Source organism: Bubalus kerabau, chromosome 21 (assembly GCF_029407905.1).
Source record: "Bubalus kerabau isolate K-KA32 ecotype Philippines breed swamp buffalo chromosome 21, PCC_UOA_SB_1v2, whole genome shotgun sequence".
Lineage (NCBI taxonomy): Eukaryota > Metazoa > Chordata > Mammalia > Artiodactyla > Bovidae > Bubalus > Bubalus kerabau.
This window is the reverse complement of record NC_073644.1, coordinates 33292601-33314288: the sequence shown is the minus strand read 5'-3', so window position 1 is coordinate 33314288 and position 21688 is coordinate 33292601.

Sequence of the window (21688 nt, the reverse complement as noted above, 5' to 3'; positions counted from 1 at the left end):
AAAGTCGAAATCCCTTGAAGCTAAATATTCTAAACTGACAGAAGAATTTCTAGTGGCACACCAGCCTGGAGCCATGTTTTTATGAGGACATCACTTTCTATTTCTAAGCTTCAGTGTGCATTCTTGCTTCCTTATTGCTGGGAGCCATGCCACATCAACTTGCCTCCTTTTCAGCTTTTAATGTTTTTTTAATGGAGTCCAGTTTTCCGCCTAAGTTATAGCTAGCCTTCTGACAAACCATCAGACACCTAAGCAACCAGAATGGAGGTGTCCAGATGTGACATGGTGTGGGGGTAAACTTGCATGCCATTGAATAAAACCATATTCTAAGAATTCCTTTATACCTGGCCTCTGAATGTGCCATGAAGGCTAAAAGGGGCTTAAGAAAAACATTTTAAAAATTAATATGTGACCTGAAGTCTTTTCTTGTAAGCCACTAGCAAAGGCAATCATTTCTCAATCTGACTGGCGTGGTGAGTGTGTTGCCTGAACAGTGAAATAGCAGCACAGCTGAATTTTTTTTTTTTTTTCAAGTTTAAAATTGCTCGCGGAGCTCTGAGGTTAGTTATCTAATGAAATAAAAGCAAGCGTGCTTTGCATGTACCTGGTCATTTAGAAGAACTTAAATAATTGTAAAGTACAAAATGATGAATCATTGCAGATGCAAATTCATCAAGGACAGTGGTATTTCTGTGATAAAGGAAGAAGTCTATATTCTTGAAAGTCAGCAATCTATACAGCTTAGAAGACATCCACAGAACATTTGGTAATTAAATATGCCCTCAACTGAGAAATAATGCGTGGAGTTGTCCTGCTGGTAAGTAAAAGGTATGCCTTTATGCCTGGGTTTTACGATTTCTGCTTGGAATCATGTAGGTGTTCCGGTTATGAGGGTACACAATCTACAGAATAATATGAATAAATGTTCTGACTAAGAGACAGAGTTCATCTTCTTTTTAGATTCACAACAGCTGAGTCTTTCTTGGGATTCAGATTTCAGCTCAATGTTTTCTCCTCCCCCAGGAAACCTTCCCATCCCTGTGAGCCCACTCTGTGTCGTCATCTTCCTTTACTTTTATTGTTGTTTGAAATGATTGTCTTCATTTGGTGGCTGGTTTGTTGATGCCTCTGCCTGGTAGAAAATCAACTCATTGAGAGTGGGATGTTGTTAACTGTCTCCTTTACCACTTTACCCTAGCTCCTAGAAGCAATGACTGGTACATTGTAGGTTTTCAATAAATAATGAATGAATGCATGTATGAAAGCAGAATTCTGACTGCAATATAATTCCAAAAAGAGTTACAGAACATTGGATGGCCCATGAGCTGGGTGTAAGATATGGCCATTTATGACATCTGAAATGTAGTCTAATGAGGTCAGGAATTTTCTTTTTTCCTTTTTTTTTCCCCACACCACATGACTTGCAGAATCTTAGTTCTCAGACTAGGGACTGAACCTGGGTCACTACAGTGAAAGCACTGGGTCCTAACCACTGGACTACCAGGGAATTCTTAGGAATTTTCTTTATACTTGAAAAAAATTCCTACAGCATCAGGCATGGCATTTGATATTTTAAGCGACTGGAGGTGGGTTAATGCAGAAGTGTTGGGGAGATGAGCTGGTGTTACATTCATTCCAGGGCTGTTATAGGGAATGTGCAGGGAGGGGATTCTCTCAGAGTGCCCACTGACTGGGTGTCCCAGGAATAAGACCTGCAATACCAAATTACCGTGATTGACAGGGACCATCCTTTCCAATGTCAGAATTCCTTGAACAAAGTTTGAAATTCCTTGAACAAAGCATTTTTCCTTGGACAAAGGATAGGAAAGTATTTTAGCAATTGATTAATATTTTGGGTACTTTCTGTTAATACATCTTGAAGTCTTTTACATTGGTAAAAACTGTTGTTGCCAAAAAAGCAGTTTGGCTGATGGAGTCTGATATTCATTAGAAAGATTAGTAACTTAAAGAAAAGTACTTCTTTGAATTTGATGTATTTTACAGGAAGGGGCCTAGTTTGATGTTGCCCAGCTTAACTTTTCATACAAATTGCCCTTGAGGAGTGTTTTTTAATCTGATGCATTTTTATCCCTATCTTCTGAAGTGGCATTAAAAAAAAAAAATAGGAGGCTAGAGTAACATGGAAAGCAGCTTTTATTCACTCCAAGGACAACTCACGCACATACAACCAAGGGCAGAATTAGTCTCTAGGTGCATATATTAGCCTAAGGGTGTCATGGGTGTCTGTGTCTTACTCAGGAAACTCTTTAAAAAATAATTACCTTGTGATTAGTATCTGATACCAGTGGTATATTTTCACTTGAAAAGTCTGAGGTCTTTATTTCCTTGAGACAATGAATGAACTTCTTTTCACCTTGTTCTTGGCTGTGTTTCTTCCTTGATCTTAATATAGACACACAAGCCTTTCTGGTGGCTTCCCTGGTGGCTCAGATGTAAAGAATCTGCCTGCAATGGAGGAGACCTGGGTTCAACCCCTGGGTCAGGCAGATCTCCTGGAGAAGGAAATGGCTACCCATTCCAGTATTCTTGGAGCTTTCCTGGTGGCTCAGGCAGTAAAGAATCTGCAATACAGGAGACACAGGTTCAATCCCTGGGTCAGGAAGATCCCTTGGAGAAGGGAAGGGCTACCCACTCCAGTATTCTTGCCTGGAGAGTTCCATGGACAGAGAAGCCTAATGGGGTATAGTCCATAGGGTCTCAAAAAGTAGCACACAACTAAGCAGCTAACACTCGCACTTTCACACACCAAGGCACTCTTGTTGGCTTGCTGCCCCCTGCCACTGGTAGATTTCCCAGTAACAGTTTCTCTTCATACTGTAATTCCAGTCTGGTTAAATCACAAATACTTACTAGTGCCTTTTTTTATATTTAAGATATATATTATCTACCAGGTGGTATATAATCAGAACAACAGAATTATCATTTTCTTATGGATTCTATCGAATGCTTCTGTTGGGTCCAGCTACCAGCGGAAGCCATCATAAGGATGAGTTTACAAGTTTGACTAAATGTGGGAAACAGAGACACAATAGTGCTTGCTCTTCCCGGTTAAAACTCATTGATAAAATTTTGTTCATGTTCAAAGACTCTTCAAAAATGAGTTTGGGAGCAATTTAGGGTCCAGCCTTTAATCACCAACCACTGCCTGACTCTTTGATCACTTCAGGGGTTTCAAGAGGACAGTGGATGGTATGTGGATGATGGCAATGACTGGATTGTGAACCACATATGGAAAAGCCATAATCCATGGCTTTGATGTCAAGAAGCCACAGCCCGCCAATCCAATGATGTCGGCATGATGGGTGAGGAATTGTCAGGCTATTGTTATTGGCTTTTCAAAAATAAGGAGCTAGTGATGAGGGTTTCCTGGTGGCTCAGTGATAAAGAATCTGCCAGCCAATGCAGGAGACAGGTCCAGATCCCTGGTCTGGGAGAGTCTCACATGCTTCAGAGAAGCTTCACAGCTGTTGTGCCTGTGCTCTAGAGCCCCTGAGCCCAACTACTGAAGCCTGCGTGCCCTGGAGGCAGTGCTCTGCAGCAAGAGAAGCCACTGCAATGAGAAGCCCACACACCACAACTAGAGAGCAGCCTCTGCTCTCCGCAACTGGAGAAAAGCCCTCTCAGCGATGAAGACCCAGCACAGCCAAACATAAATAAACAAAATTATTTTTCAAAAAGGAGCTAATGAACTCTTCTTCTAGGGAGGGACATATATGTGAACGGGCTCTTTTGGGGAAAAAAAACAAAAAAACAAAAACAAAAACCTAATGTAAGTGCCCCACTGTTGGACTTATTTGAAGTATTTTGCACGTAAAAAATGTGTTTTTTTGGTCACACAGTATGTGGGATAATAGTTCCCTGACCAGGGATCAGACCTGCACCCCCTGCATTGGAAGCTTGGAGTCTCAACCACTGGACCACAAAGGAAGACCCCTTATTTGAAGTATTTTGTTCATGTTTTCTAAAATAGAGATGTGCAGGAAGAAAGGGCATGTCTGTGAAGATGATGAGATCAGTAGTTGGGGTTCTTGGAGGATAGGGTATGGCCTTCTAGAATTTGTCATTAAAGTGTTTCATTATGTTTTTTTTTTTTTTTCCAGAAAAAAAAGGATGAGAGAAGAAGAACCTGGAACAAGGGAGAAGGGAAGAAGAAGGATGGAGATCAGGAACATGGCCAACCTGGGTTCTCACTTGTAACTAGGGAGTAAAGGCTTGCCTTCAGAAGCTTGCATGTCATATTTAACTGGTGCCTTCCTATAACATCTTGACTTAATAAAAAGGCTAGCAAAAGGAAAAGAGAAGAAAAATGAAAAAAATCCGCAGCAGGACAATAAAAAGTTTCCTCTTCACACCCACCGCCGTGGGGGTTTTTCCTTTGTGCCTCATGGCTTATCCCACTGAAACGCATCAATTTTTGCTTTTATGCTGGAAATGCCCGAAAAACATTTGAAGCTTCCCAGCCACCCCTTGGGGGTGAGAACGTTTCACAATGTGTCTCCAGGGAAGGCTAGGGGGCCAGGGTCGGGTAGAGAGGAGGCTTTCTCCCCTTCACAGGGGAACAAAGGACAGAACCTCAGAGTTCTTGACCCAATGTGTGACCTCGGGCCCAAGGCAAAACATTTTATCTCTGGGTCCTAGTGACATAAGCTCTCTGGGCTCTGTGATTGTGCTCTAGGATGTGACCAAAAACCTTTGATGGAATTACTGCCTCCTCTATCTCTCTGCCCGGCCATTTATTATTCTGTATATTTTCGAGAGCTGTGGGAAACTTTCATAACCAAAGCCTAAGCCAGGCAAAAACTTGTTCTATTTGGAATTTGTAATGAAGTCAAAACATGGCCTGGATTTTCTGAAAGGCTCCTTTGGCTGCCTGCGACAGCCCCAGGGCACAATCAGACAGGGATGGAGCAGGCCTGGGAGCAGATTTCGTTACCAAGAATAGGACACAACAATATTTGCCTCCAAAACACCACGGCTGCTATTTACCTTCTCAGCTGGAAGAAGTGAGAGATAAATGCAGATTTCACATAAAGTGCAAATACCAATTCTTTCATTTCTGATTTGGGGGATTTTTTCCCCACTCTGAGCTCCCTCTAAACAAAAGGTTAGGGAGAGTTTTTAGCATATTTGATTTCCTGACCTAAGGGAAGAAATTCTTTATTTCAGAACTTTTGACCCCCAAAGAGCTCTTACTTTTGCTTGAAAGCCTGAATAAAAATGGTTAGACGTGTAAAGCGATTGTGGGTTTTGCGAGTGCTTTCTTTTGTGCAGTATGCCTGTTGGGGTGTTGGTCTGCAGGGAAATACTATGAGAAAAACAAGTTTTCTCCTGGTTTGGATGGAAAACTTTGCCTACTTTTCAGAAGCTCTCGCAAATTATTTACTGGCTTAAACCTGATTTCTCCAGAGGAGACTCGGTCCCTCACAAAAGTGCTAAGTGGTAAGATGTAGTTCCTAATTTTTATTTAAGTCAAAGGTTAATAGTATGAGGGGGTTTGGTCCTTCACTGTTTCAAGTTAATATTTATTTTTTCACCGTCGTTTAAAGACTTTCCTACGGCCCTTATTTCACTGCTGAAAGCAGAGTATGAGAACTCAGATTTCATGCCCCCAGGCTTGAATAAAGGAATAAAAACAGCACAACATTTGCATCTATTTAACAATCTCAGTTCTAAGAGCCCCCTCACAGGGAGAGGAGGGAAAAACCGTATCTCTAGGTGAAATGAGGCTCTTCAGAGATCTTTGCCGAAAACACAATTCAGAGAAAGATAATCATTGTCAGAAATGACCTAGGAATTCAAGGCCTTATGATTGAAAACACAAAGCTAAGAAAGGTGCATTCTCCTGCCTCCCTGCCTGCCTGGATATCAGTGAACATCAGCTAAAGGTGGCTGAAGAACCAATTTCATGCATCTACTGTACGAGGAAATGAACTGAGCCAAGGGCAAAAATAAAATTATACAAATGTTATTATAGACTAGCCTGCTTCTGTCCTAGTTTAATTCAAATTTTAGTGCTGCAGGCTTGGCTTCGGGCAGTAGCCTTCCTGAATAAATCAACATTTGCTTACATCTAAATTATTAGGGGAGCATGTGACTTTGTTTATTGTATAAATTATACGCAAGGTTAAAGCATTAACTGTTCAACTCATTTTGTTCAGTCACCTCACCAATTCTCCCCCCTACCCCCCCAGTCAGCTGTCCCCCAAATAGGAAAGAAAAATCTGAAATTCCTAAGTTTTTTTCAAACGAACCCAATAACAGAGCTGCAAAGCCTTGTGAACCTGAGGTTGTGGGCAGGGGCCTGAAGGTAAGATGGAAGACAGTCTCTTTTGTTTTTTTTTTTACTTTTTATTTTGTATTGGAGTATAACCAGTTAGCAATGTTGTGATAGTTTCAGGTGGACAGTGAAGGGACTCAGCCATACGTACACATGTATCCATTCTCCCCCAAACCCCTCTCCCATCCAGATGGCCTCATAACATTGAGCAGAGTTCCATGTGCTATATGGTAGGTCCTTGTTGGTGATCCATTTTAAATATAGTGGAGGATGGTATTAATGTTTAGACAAAAAGGAAAAAGGAGCCCAAGAAACTGTTCACAAGAGTCCTGATGGGGTGTCTGCACACTGTGAAATGGTGATCTGGTAAATAATCAGTTAAGTTGATTAAGGCAGCCAACCAAATGGGATAATTTAATATAAAACTAAAGAAAGCCTTTTGGCTAGGGTTTCAGTAGACAAGGAATTTCAAGTTATATGGCAATATTGGTCCCAAACATTTTTATTGCCTTTATTAGAAAAAAAAAGTTTAAACGTAGACCCTTTGGAAAAGGCATTTAAGAACAATGGAAGTTTTTTGTTTTTTGTTTTTTTTTGGAGAGGGGAGGATTGTGGTTTTTGCTTTTTCTTTTTTTCGTCTCTGCACATCACTGTGAATGCCCTCCTGAAAGCTCATTCATACATGTTTGGGAAATAAGGATAGAGCTTAATAATTAGACAATTTGACTTTCTAAGTATTTAGACAAACCAGATTTCAGATGTGATCTGCTTTGAGAACATTCAATCTAAATGAATATCAAGGGTTCAGAGTAGACAAATTCGAGGCAATTTTTTTGCTTTACAGAAGGTTCTTCTTTGTGTTAAGATCATCCATAGTAGGCTTCTTGTGAATTTTGACCATTTCCGCAGTGATACATTTATTTACAAAATTGTAAATTGAATTCAATTGAAAAGATTAAATTCAGTCTTTTCCAAGAATGTGTGTGTTTCTTTCTCAGAACTCCTTCTAGAAACACTGCAGGTCAGAAGATTTTCATATAGAAAGATCTTTTTCAATAAATGATTTGATGAACGGTGTGTTCAAGAGGAGAATCAACTTCACATTCAGCCAACTCCCAGTTCTTTCTGTTTGCATACTAAATGGGGTTTTGAGATCTTGGACTGTGGTTTTCCAAATATGGTCAGTGGGCTGTCATCCACATCCATAGAATCACCCAGCCGTGGAGCCCAAGAATCTGTTGCAGGAAGGCCCCTTCCAGGGCCTGAAACTGGGCTCATGTCTAACATCGGAAATGAATTGTCTGAGGACACACAAATGCTGATAAAACAAAAGATTTTATCGGGAAAGGGCACCCGGGTAGAGAGCAGTAGGGTAAGGGAACCCAGGAGAACTGCTCTGCTACTTGGCAAAGTCTCAGGTTTTATGGTGATGGGGTTAGTTTCCGGGTTGTCTTTAGCCAATCATTCTGACTCAGAGTCCTTCCTGGTGGTGCACGCTTTGTTCAGCCAAGATGGATGCCAGCGAGAAGGATTCTGGGAGGTGGTCGGATATATGGTGTTTCCTTTTAACCTTTGCTGAACTCTTCTGGTTGGTGGTGACTTATTAGTTCCGTGTTCCTTACCAGGACCTCCTATAGTAAAACAGCTCATGAAAATGGTTACTAAAGGGCCTGCCCAGGATGGGTGGTTTCAGTCAGTGTGCTTCCCCTAACAAATCTGCTGTGTAATAAATGTCCACATGATTGGGATGCACATGAACTAACATTTGAGAACTTTTTTCTCTGGGTCTAATGTGGAAGCCAACCATATTGCTCTGTCTACACTTTTACTTCACATGCTTTCATCATCGACATTTCATGGTGTCCTGGAGCTCGGCCCAAATTAAAGCACGCTCCCAGTCATGAGACCTCCTAGTCCCTGCCCTGCTTTGCTTGGTCAAGGGCATCTTTGGAGCATACTGATTCACTCCATGGTAAATTCTGATTGGTATTGAGACAGCAAGCCTATGAAAAATCACCACACCTAACTATAGTTCTATTTGAAATAATTTATTAGGTGTAAAACTAAATTGCTTTCCACTCAATTGGTATTTTAAAAAAATTGCTTTGAAAGTGAGAGTTAGTCACACAGTCTTGTCCGACTCTGTGGGTCCCATGAATTGTAGCCTGCCCAGCTCCTCTGTCCATGGAATTCTCCAGGCAAGACTACTGGAGTGGGTTGCCATTTCCTTCTCCAGGGGATCTTCCCGACCCAGGGACTGAACCCCGGTCTCCTGTGTTACTGGCAGATTCTTTACCAACTGAACCATTAGGGAAGCCCCAAACATTAAAAAAAAAAAAATTAACACAATTTTTAAAGGTTGTACTCCATTATTGGCTATATCCCCTATTTTGTACAACACATCTGTGTAGCCTATTTAACACCCAACAGTTTGTACCTCTTACTCTCCCACTCCTACGTTACCCCTCCTGCCTCTCTACTTTGTTCTCTGTATTTGTGAGTCTGCTGAAGAAATAGCTTTTTAATAGCATCATGTCAGACTGGAGAAAGCAGAGACTTTGGAATCAGGCAACTCTGGCTTCAAATCAGTTTCATGGCTCACCCTCATTGGATGTTTGGCAAAACTTGAATGTCTCTGAACTCTTTCTTTGCTTGTGATGTGGGAATCTTAAATTGTAAACAGTCCGGGTTGGAGAGAAAAATGAACAATATGCAAGAAGTGCTTGGGGTAGATAATAGTAATTATCATTCACCGTTTACAAATAGCTGTTGATTTCACAAAAGGTGGACATGAAAAAGAGAAGCAGTGGAGAGATGGGATGAGGCTGCTGACGAAATACAGGGAATTCCTGGGGTGCACAGGAAACTGCTGAAAACTACTCACTTCCTGCTCAAACCTGGGCCCTATAAAGCCTCTCCCAGAGTTCCTTCGGGGTGAAGACAAACAAAGAATGCACAGCCATTCCAGATGACTGCCACAGCTAGTACTGTCCCAGAGACAATGTGCTAGAAGACAGCAAACTTACCTAGAAAGTCGTGTGATGAAAATTTTGTAGACAAAATGAGAACTTTAGGCTACTGAGACAGAGGGGCTAATGCTGCTGCTGCTTCTGCTGCTAAGTCACTTCAGTCATGTCTGACTCTGTGCAACCCCATAGACGGCAGCCCACCAGGCTCCCCTGTCCCTGGGATTCTCCAGGCAAGAACACTGGAGTGGGTTGCCATTTCCTTCTCCAATGCAAGAAAGTGAAAAGTGAAAGTGAAGTCACTCAGTCATGTCCGACTCTTAGTGACCCCATGGACTGCAGCCCACCAGGCTCCTCCATCCCTGGGATTCTCTAGGCAAGAACACTGGAGTGGGTTGCCATTTCCTCCTCCAATGCATGAAAGTGGAAAGTGAAAGTGAATGCACTCAGTCATGTCCGACTCTTAGTGACCCCATGGACTGCAGCCCACCAGGCTCCTCCATCCATGGGATTTTCCAGGCAAGAGTACTGGAGTGGGGTGCCATTGCCTTCTCCAGAGAGGCTAATAATTCTCCCATATTTAGTACAAAGTCTCCATAAAAGAGATGTAACAGAGTAGGATACGGAAAAGACTCAGCAGATGTAATAGACTTTGAAGGATGAAGTCAGAATAGAATACAGGGAAAGCTGAAAATAACTTGGTTTAGGAAGGCGATGGCACCCCACTCCAGTACTCTTGCCTGGAAAATCCCATGGATGGAGGAGCCTGGTAGGCTGCAGTCCATGAGGTCTCGAAGAGTCGGACACGACTGAATGACTTCACTTTCACTTTTCACTTTCATGCATTGGAGAAGGAAATGGCAACCCACTCCAGTGTTCTTGCCTGCAGAATCCCAGGGATGGAGGAGCCTGGTGGGCTGCCGTCTATGGGGTCGCACAGAGTCGGACACGACTGAAGTGACTTAGCAGGGTTTCACCAGTTCTCTTATTGAGCACCACTGAATACCAGTAACAATAATGATGATGACAACTTTCTAGTGGCCTAATCTGGCAGACCAGGTAATAAGCATGCTCACAAAATAGTATCTTTATTGCTGTTTAGAGATGTTATATTATATATTTTCAAGTGTGTTATATCATTTAACTATCCTATGCCTGTGAAGTTGGTTTTATTTTTAGCCTCATGGCCTTAGGATCTTGAAAAATGTAAAAGTGTTAGTCTCTCAGCAATGTCTGACTCTGTGCAACCACATGGACTGTAGCCCGACAGGCTCCTCTGTCCATGGAATTCTCCAGGCAAGAATACTGGAGTGGGTAGCCATTCCCCTCCCCATGGGATCTTCCTGACCCAGGGATCGAACCCAGGTCTCCCACATTGCAGGCAGATTCTTTATATCTTGACACATGGACAATACCAGTTGAATGCTTCATTGTGTGTGAAAAGAGTTTCCACAACAGAGATTTGTTATTTGCCCAGTATCCACTTTTTAAAAAAAATTTATATTTATTTATTTGACTGTGCCAGGTCTTAGTTGCAGGATGTGAAATCTAGTTTCCTGACTAGGGATAAAATCCAGGCCCCTACATTGGGAGTTTTAAGTCTTAGCCACTGGACTACAGGGAAGTCCCTCCACTTACTATTTTTATGGCAAAATGATATCCCAAATTCCCTTTGGGAAACCACCATTCTCAGGTCACATATTTTTGTTGTTCAGTCACTAAGTTGTGTCCCACTCTTCGTGACCCCATGGACTGCAGCAGCATGCCAGGCCTCCCTGTCCTTCACTATCTTCCGGAATTTGCTCAAACTCATTTCCATTGAGTTGGTGATGCCATCCAACCATCTCATTCTCTATTGTCCCCTTCTCCTCCTGCCTTCAATCTTTTCCAGCATCAGGGTCTCTTCCAATGAGTCAGTTCTTCGCATTAGGTGGCCAAAGTATTGAAGCTTCAGCTTCGGCACCAGTCCTTCCAATGAATATTCAGGATTGATTGCCTCTAGGATTAACTGATTTGATCTCCTTGCAGTCCAAGGGACCCTCAAGAGTCTCCTCCAGCACCACAGAGCATCAACTCTTTGGTGCTCAGTCTTCTTTATGGTCCAACTCTCACATCCTTACACACTTTTAAAAGGTGTCAAATCCACCCCTAGCAGCAGAAATGAGTGTTGATTGGTCTAAAGAGATCCACGTGCTCCTTTCTCCTTTGTTGTACTGATTGGTTCAGCCATTGTCTGTGTGACCCAGTCACAGCAATGCACAGTGAGACAGTTGTTCTTTTCTAAGGGACTTGAACCTGGAAACATCTGGCCTGGTGCTATTGCTGCTACCTTGCTACCACTTGTAGATCAAGAATTAGTCCAGTGAAGTGGAAGAATGCAGAGTCCACTTGAGAGATGGGCAAAAATGGGTCTTGATGACCTCAATGGAGCCTAAAGCAAAACATTCTGGAAGAGAGTCCCATTCTGAACTTCTTACTTAAGTGAGCCTATAAATTCTCTTATCGTTTAAGCCAGTTTTCATGGAGTGTTTTTTCATGTTCAACAGAAAAGCATCCTAATGAGGCAAGGATCTCTATCTACCCTTCTATGCCAGGGGAATTATAGACAGAACTTGTCCATTAAGAGGTTTTTATGCAAAACAAGGACAAAAATAGAAAACTGGCACATTATGGGCCATTTTATACTTTGAGAAAATTTAAAGACTCTCTCTCCAATGCGCACATTCTGAAGAAGTTGCTAGTCACCTACTCCGATATTTGTTCTTGCCTCTTAAAATCCTGACTGTAGCTGGCACATGACCAATTTTTTTAAGAGAGACTTTGTGAGATGCCTTTGGGATTCAGTGTGGCTATGTTCCGGCCAATGGGGCTAAGATCCAGCCAGTGGGTTTTAATTTCAGCAGTCTCCAGGTAATTTTCTTAAAAGATAGCTGGCAAGTATCCTCTGCCTTTCTTTCTTCTATATTCATCCTACTGCCTGGAATGTGATGTGATAGCTGGAACTCTACCATCTTTGTACCATGACGTCAGGGCACAAGTAGCAGAGCTATGAGCTGAAAAGAGCCTGAGTCCCTAACGACTTCAGGAAGTAAGTTATTTTATAGAACTCATTAGCTTACACCTGAATTTTTACTTGAGAAAGAAATAAACCTGTCTTATTTGAGTTACCATTAGTGTCAAGCCTACTCTTAACTATTATTCCCTGATGGTAGTTCTAAGAATGTGTTTTATAGGAAAGTAAATTATCTTTTCAATCTCTTTTTGATTATCCATGAAACTGAAAATGAGTATAGTCAAGGTATGAAAAGTTCACAAGATGTTGGTATAGTCTTTCCATACAGATTATATAAATAATTATAATAATATTCATGTTAAGTTCAATGTAAGCCGAAAGGATTCAATTCTTCCTACCTGCCCAGTGCTGTGCTGTGCTAGGCTAATGGGATTTGTCAATGACAAAGTTGTGAATGTAACACACATATTTAATTTAGAGTCACAAACCAATTAAATCACATGTTTGAAGAGAATGGAGTATTTTAGGAAGGGAGTGAGAAGCAAAGTGTTACGCACATTGTAGTTTGGATAAATGTTGTTTATAATGGCATAAACACTGCCTGAGAACCCCTGTCTCATAATAGCTGTGATTCAGATTCTGCAGGTATTTGTCAGGGCTGAAATTAATAAATTACATGGAAATCAATGGATTCAATTCTATTTGCCTCACAGAGGTACTTTACATTGCTGGGTGAATTTGAACAAGACTAAATATTTTTTGGCGCTAAAATTGGGAAGCTTAATGGATGTCATGTAATCTATGAAGAATTTTGAAAAAAAAAAAAAATTTTTTTTTAGTAATCTCTCCCTAATAGGTACATAACATCTCAAGTCCCATGTTGAAGGATACTGAGGTAGAAAAAGAAATTGAAAAGGCCATGGGGGTTGTAGTGGGAGAATTTGGGAATGTCAGCTGTATCATTTTGGCTTGGAGACCACCATCTTGGGGACTACTACACCTTCAAGGAGACCAAACCAGTCAATCTTAAGGAAAATCAACCCTGAATACTCTTTGGAAGGACTGACTCTGAAGTTGAAACTCCAGTATTTTGGTCATCTGATGAGCAAACAGCTGACTCATTGGAAAAGTCCCTGGTGCTACGAAAGATTGAGGGTAGGAGGAGAAGAGGGTGTCAGAGGATGAGATGGCTGGATGGCATCATGGATACAACAGACATGAACTTAGGCAAGCTCCGGAAGGTGGTGAGGGACAGGGAGGCCTGGAGTGCTGTAGTCCACAGGGTCTCGAAAAGTTGGACATGACTGCGCAACTGAACAGGAGAAGGCAATGGCACCCCACTCCAGTACTCTTGCCTGGAAAATCCCATGGATGGAGGAGCCTGGTAGGCTGCAGTCCATGGGGTCGCTAAGAGTCGGACACGACTGAGTGACTTCCCTTTCACTTTCCACTTTCATGCATTGGAGAAGGAAATGGCAACCCACTCCAGTGTTCTTGCCTGGAGAATCCCATGGACGGAGAAGCCTGGTAGGCTGCAGTCCATGGGGTCGCACAGAGTCGGACACGACTGAAGCGACTTAGCAGCAGCAGCAGGGCAACTGAACAACAAACAACAACACCACCTTCATAAATGGGAGTTAGTGGTGGGTATGATTTATTTGGATGGTGAGTGTCATTTTCCAAGGTGTGCTGGAATTTCTGGAAGTGTTAGGTATATATACTGTCAGGTGTGAGTAATGCAGAGACATAAGAGGAAAACAAAATAATATAGATATATCCATTTGCCATTGCTGTATAACAAACCAGCCTAAAACTCAGAGGCTTAAAACAATGACTATCTATTTAGCATATGATTTTGAGGCTTAAAACAATGACCATCTATTTAGCATACGATTCTGGGAGTTGGTAATTTAGGCTGGACTAAGTGTTCGTTATGGAACACTGGTGATGGAAGCAAGGTCTGATGCAGTAAAGAGCAATATTGCATAGGAACCTGGAATGTTAGGTCCATGATTCAAGGCAAATTGGAAGTGGTCATTCAGGAGATGGCAAGAGTGAACGTCAACATTTTAGGAATCAGCGAACTAAAATGGACTGGAATGGGTGAATTTAACTCAGATGACCATTATATCTACTACTGTGGGTAAGAATCCTTTAGCAGAAATGGAGTAGCTCTCATAGTCAACAAGAGTCCGAAATGCAGTATTTGGATGCAATCTCAAAAACGACAGAATGATCTCTGTTCGTTTCCAAGGCAAACCATTCAATATTATGATAATCCAAGTCTATGCCCCAACCAGTAATGCTGAAGAAGCTGAAGTTGAACAGTTCTATGGACCTATAAGATCTTTTAGAACTAACACCCAAAAAAGATGTCCTTTTCATTATAGGGAACTGAAATGCAAAAATAGGAAGTCAAGAAACACCGGGAGGAATAGGCATATTTAACCTCAGAGTACAGAATATAACAGGGCAAAGGCTGTTTTGCCAAGAGAAAGCACTGGTCATAACAAACCCTCTTCCAACAACACAAGAGAAGACTCTACACATGGACATCACCAGATAGTCAACACCGAAATCAGGTTGATTCTCCATCTTTGCAGCCAGAGATGGAGAAGCTCTATACAGTCAGCAAAAACAAGACTGGGAGCTGACTGTGGCTCAGATCATGAACTACTTATTGCCAAATTAAGACTTAAATTGAAGACAGTAGGGAAAACCACTAGATCATTCAGTATGACCTAAATCAAATCCCTTACAATTACACAGTGGAAGTGACAAATAGATTTAAGGGACTAGATCTGATAGAGTGCCTGATGAACTATGGACAGAGGTTTGTGACATTTTACAGGAGACAGGGATCAAGACCATCCTCAAGAAAAGGAAATGCAAAAAAGCAAAATGGCTGTCTGGGGAGGCCTTACAAATAGCTGTGAAAAGAAGAGAAGTGAAAAGCAAAGGAGAAAAGGAAAGATATAAACATCTGAATGCAGAGTTCCAAAGAATAGCAAGGAGAGATAATAAAGACTTCCTCAGAGATCAGTGCAAAGAAATAGAGGAAAGCAATAGAATGGGAAAGAGTAAAGATCTTTTCAAGAAAATTAGAGATACCAAGGGAACATTTCATGCAAAGATGGGTTCAATAAAGGACAGAAATGGTAGGGACCTAACAGAACCAGACAGTATTAAGCAGAGGTGGCAAGAATACACAGAAGAAATGTACAAAAAAGATCTTCACGACCCAGATAATCATGATGGTGATCACTCACCTAGAGCCAGACATCCTGGAATGTGAAGTCAAGTGGGCCTGAGGAAGCATCACTACAAACAAAGCTAGTGGAGGTGATGGAATTCCAGTTGAGCTATTTCAAATCCTGGAAGATGATGCTGTGAAAGTGCTGCACTCAATATGCCAGCAAATTTGGAAAACTCAGCAGTAGCCACAGGACTGGAAAAGGTCAGTTTTCATTCCAATCCCAAAGAAAGGCAATGCCAAAGAATGCTCAAACTACCGCACAATTGCACTCATCTCACACGCTAGTAAAGTAATGCTCAAAATTCTCCAAGCCAGGCTTCAGAAATATGTGAACCGTGAACTTCCAGATGTTCAAGCTGGTTTTAGAAAAGGCAGAGGAACCAGAGATCAAATTGCCAACATCTGCTGGATCATCGAAAAAGCAAGAGAGTTCCAGAAAAACATCTATTTCTGCTTTATTGACTATGCCAAAGCGTTTGACTGTGTGGATCACAATAAACTGTGGAAAATTCTGAAAGAGATGGGAATACCAGACCACCTGACCTGCCTCTTGAGAAATGTATGTGCATGTTAGGAAGCAACAGTTAGAACTGAATATGGAACAACAGACTGGTTCCAAACAGGAAAAGGAGTAGTTTAAGGCTGTATATTGTCACCCTGCTTATCTAACTTATATGCAGAGTACATCATGCGAAATGCTGGGCTGGAGGAAGCACAAGCTGGAATCAAGATTGCAGGGAGAAATATCAATAACCTCAGATATGCAAATGACACCACCCTTATGGCAGAAAGTGAAGAGGAACTAAAAAGCCTCTTTATGAAAGTGAAAGAGGAGAGTGAAAAAGTTGGCTTAAAGCTCAACATTCAGAAAATGAAGATCATGGCATCTGGTCCCATCACTTCATGGCAAATAGATGGGAAACAGTGGAAACAGTGTCAGACCTTATTTTTCTGGGCTCCAAAATCACTGCAGATGGTTTTTGCAGCCATGAAATTAAAAGATGCTTACTGCTTGGAAGGAAAGTTATGACCAACCTAGATAGCATAATCAAAAGCAGAGACATTACTTTGCCAACAAAGGTCCGTCTAGTCAAGGCTATGGTTTTTCCAGTGGTCATGAATGGATGTGAGATTTGGACTATTAAAGAAAGCTGAGCACCAAAGAATTGAGGCTTTTGAGCTGTGGTGTTAGAGAAGATTCTTGAGAGTCCCTTGGATTGCAAAGAGATCAATCCTGAGTGTTCATTGAAAGGACTGATATTGAAGCTGAAACTATTACTTTGGCCACCTGATGTGAAGAACTGACTCATTTGAAAAGACCCTGATGCTGGGAAAGATTGAAGGCAGGAAAAGAAGGGGAAGACAGAGGATGAGATGTTTGGATGGCATCACTGACTCAATGGACATGAGTTTGGGTAGACTCTGGAAGATGGTGATGGACAGGGAGGCCTGGTATGCTGCAGTCCATGGGGTTGCAAAGAGTCTGACACAACTGAGCACCTGAACTGAACTGACTGAAGTGTTCGTTGTCTTGATTTACTCTTCCTTGTGTATCTATTGCAACCCCTGGGTTGACCAGGCTGGTCTTCTGGAGGTTCGATGACTCTCCTTCCTCCATGTGTTCTCATCCCCTCAAAGGTTATTGTGAGCTGACTCCTGCAACAATGGCAGCGTTTCCGGAGCAAGTGGAAACACACTGGGCCTCCTGTGGGTCCATCTTGGTCTAGTCCTCTGTTACATGCACTGGATGTTGTTGGGCCTAGTTGATGACAAAGCTAGCCTGTTTGATGACAGAGGCTGCGAAGTCACATTTCAAAATGCAAGGATACAGGGGAGGGAGGAGCATGGCCCCTTCTCAATCAACTTAACAGAATGGAGTGTATTGAGGAGCTGAGGGAAGATAGACTTGATTTGTTATTGAGCGAGTGAGCAGAGAAGTAGGAAGAAATTAAAAAGGACATATGTAAGAAAGAAAGAAGGGCATCAAAGAACAATGAGTGGTTAAAATGTGATACAAATAACAACAGGGAATGCCAGAAGAAATTTAAGCAAGACAGAAATGTAGGTGATGCAAAGGGCATATCTTAACATCTGCAGAGTTATAGGGGTCTTCTGGCTGAGGGCCTAGCAGAGTAAGCAGAGCGTTGGTATCTCTGAGTTTCTGAGTTAACAATGCCAGCAGTCTCTGGACCAGCCAAATTGTGGTTGGATTTATTATTTACATTACAACTGAACTTAAAAATGAAAACATATGTCTACATTTTCAGTGCTTTGAAATTACCACTGAACATGCTGTAGAATTTTATATCCAGTAACAGGATGCAATTTCCCTATCAAATAAAATTGCTGTTTGTTTTCTGTACTCTCTGTTATTATGGAAATTTCACAGTTTATCGGCTACAGTGAAATGAGGAGGCCACTTACATGAGCTGCTTTCTCCCCCCCCTAAAAATCCCGGTCCTCCTGTTTATATATTTATGCTAACATTGTTTTATGCTAATGATGTACTTTTGTTTTTGTGCTGTTTCAATGCTACACAGCCTGGTGACTCAGTGATAAGGAATCTGCCTGCAATGTTGGAGACTCAGGTTCAATCCTGGGGTGGGGAAGATGCCCTGGAGAAAGAAATGGCAACCCACTCCAGTACTCTTGCCTGGAAAATCCCATGGACAGAGGAGCCTGGTGGGCTGCAGTCCATAGGGTCGCAAAAGAATCAGAGGTGGCTGAGTGACTAGACAACGACCACCACCACCACCTGTGATTAAGAGGAGAAAGGCAAATGTTCTGAAAACTCTTTGATGGAATTAACGGTGAACTGAGATAACTCCAGCAAGAGAACATTTTGGTGGCATCCTACAGTCTCATTTTCCTCCTCTTTCCTCAGTTGACAGTGTACTTCTGAAATGAACAAATAAGCAGTTGCTTAGGGCCCAGTTAATTTTGCTGACTTCTGCAGAGTATGCCTGATTTTGTTCCTAGTGATTGTAAGAGTAATGGTTCTGTATGGTGCAACTGGGCAATTTTGTGAGATACCCTCTCTTCCAAGAGCAATTTAAAGATGCTTCTTCCCCCCTCCCCACCCCTTTTTATTGCAGTGTGACAACAGCCAGTATCCAAATCTTGTTAGCCAATAATGTGATTTCTGAACTTGGCTTCTGGACTAACAATGTTACAGGGTATGTGCCACCAGAGATGAAGTTAATAGTCGCATGTTTTAAAAAATATCCAGTATTCAGGTCTAGTAGTTTCTTTTTTCTTTAAAAGTAGTCTTCAATCTTGTCCTCATTTTCTTATTTGAATTTGTCGTCTCGAGCTTGAACAGGAGCAGAATCCAAAGCAAGGGAAAATATGGTGGGAGAGTTCTTCCCTGGTTAGGGACCCGGAGGTTGGTTATTTAAACCTATAAGACAGTGTGTAGAGCTTCCCTGGTAGCTCAGCTGATAAAGAATCCACCTCCAATGCAAGAGACCCGGGTTCAATTCCTGAGTTGGGAAGATCCCCTGGAGAAGGGATAGGCTTCCCACTCCAGTATTCTTGGGCTTCACTGGTGGCTCATAGGGTAAAGAATCGGCCTGCAATGTGGGAGACCTGGGTTCGATCCCCGGGTTAGGAAAATCCCCTGGAGGCGGGCATGGCAACCCACTCCAGTATTCTTGCCTAGAGAATCCCACAGACAGAGGCTCTAGTCCATGGGGTCACAAAGAGTCGGACTCGACTGAACAATCGAGTACACGCTTGTCAATTAATCTTTGTGACTCATGACGTAAACTTTGAGATTAGTTTCTGCCTCTCTCTAGCTGCATGACTTTGGGCAGATATCTTATACCTCTATCAGGCTTAGTTTAATAGTATCTCATAACATTGTGGTAAAGATTAGATAATTACACCGTACACAGTCCTTGGGACATAGTAAGTGCTTAGTGGCATCATCATCATAGTCATTGGCATCACCATTATTTTCATGAATCAGACTACTCTAGAAAGTGAAAGTGAAAGTCACTTAGTTGAGTCCAACTCTTTGGGATCCCATCAACTATATAGTCCATGGAATTCTCCAGGTCAGAATACTGGATTGGGTAGCCTTTCCCTTCTCCAGGGGATCTTCCTGACCCAGGGATTGAACTCAGGTCTCCCACATTGCAGGGATTCTTTACCAGCTGTGCCCCAAGGGAAGCCCAGGAATACTGGAGAGAGTAGCCTATCCCTCTCCAGGGTATCTTCCAGACCCAGGAATTGAACCTGGGTATCCTGCATTGCAGGCGTTTCTTTACCAACTGAGCTACAAGGGAAGCCCCATAAGCCTTCTCATATCCGTGTCCTTATCCTTTCATTCCACTGATCTGGCTTCACCTCTTGTGTGATGTTGACCAGTCGTAGGTGCCAAGTACACAGTACGTACTCAAGTTCTTGAGAAACAAGGTAATAAATCCATCAATACTATTATAATTACAGTGTGAGTTTTCTTAAAATAACTTAACCCCAATACATTGATAAGTACTTCTGATGACACACAAATGACTGGGAATCAAAGATTTCTTTGCAGGGATTTATGTGTTTGTTTAAAAATCCTAAATAGAAACCAGATCACAAGTGGATCAAAGCCTGATTGCTCTCAGGCCCCCAGGCCCACATTGCCTTATCTCTGTCTCATCTCCCAGGGCTGTCCTAGACGGGGCCTTCCTGTGGAATCCGAAGACTCAGAGGAGCCAGGGTGAAAACAATTGCCCTAAAGAATCATCAAAATGAATGTCTTTATGCTTTTCAGCTTGATTGTTTTAATAATGCTTTTCTTTTTTTAAAGGGCTGTGTTTATAGTTCTAAATGGAATCTCAGGTAAAGTGTTTATCACATCGTTTCTGAAATCTCAGCCACCGCAACGCAGTGGTAATATCCCTGGTTTTCCAGGGAAAGAATCTAAGGGAAAATTTAAAATCATGAAGTGCAGAAAGCACCAAGTTTGTGCTCAGTTGGACTGAAGTCTCTGACTTTCCACACTCTGGTCTCTAATCACTCTATTTCCCAGGACTTCCTGGGGTGTTATCTTATTCCTAATTGGTGCAATCTCCTTAGCACCCCTAATTATACCATCTCTTCTTGCTTTTGGTGATCTCTCTCCTCTCCTTGTTTAAACCCTGGATATCTTTCAAGTCCTAAGACAAATTTTGTCTCCTCTAAGATATAGTTTCCTACTACTCTCTCCCTTATTTAGATCCATGAGGTGTAGCATTTAATTGTTTTGTGTTAGCTTTTTCTTCCTAAATAGGTCACGATCTCCTTGAGGGCAAAGATTATGCTTTTGCCCTTCTAGTTTCTCACTCTGGAGCCTCTCTAAGTGATAGATACATAGTAGGTGCTGATTAAATATTTGTTGATTGATTTCCTGCAGAGGGGTAGAGGCAAACTAAAGTGAAAGCATAAACCAAAGCAGTGATCGGAATCTCCCTTTGGGAAGATGCTCTTATGGGAATGGAAAACATTCTACCAAGAACCCTGTCAGCTAATGCTCTTCCTTGAGTGCCCTACTAATGTGGGGGGTGGGGTGGGGTGGGGCAGGGTTGCAGGAGGGGCCATTCTCTCCTGGAGGTTATGGGGCTGGCTATTGAGGGCTTCCAGAGGCATAGAGACTCCGGGGCTCCCGGCATTTGAGTAGGATGTAATAGAAAAAAGACTTGTATATTTATACCTGCACCCAGGTTTGGGGAATGTACATCCCTCACCCACAAACCAGAATGAAGAAGGGTTTAATTCTGATGACTTGCAGCTAGAGCTGAAAAGGGAGGGGATGAGAGAGAGAGGGAGAAAGAGAGCGAGAGAGAGAGGGAGGAAGTGAGTCCTTCTTTGGGGTTAATAATGTTCTCTTCAGTGATTGAGCTTGGCCAGCAGTGAAAGGAGAAAAGTGACAGAATTTGCTCCAATCCCCTATGCATGGCCTCTTCACAATTTACTGAAAGTTTAGAAGCTTCTTTCTGGGGCAGACACTGGGGAAGCTGTCCCTAAGCAATTCCTTGTAAGATTCAAGTTTCCTGGTTCTAAAGAAAAGGAAGCAAATGAGAGACATTTGAGCAGGATTGGGATGAATGGGTGCAGGTGGGGAAAAGCTACTTCTTCCTCTTCTTTGGAGAGAGCAAGGGTGTGCGGGGCTGGAGGTCTGGGTG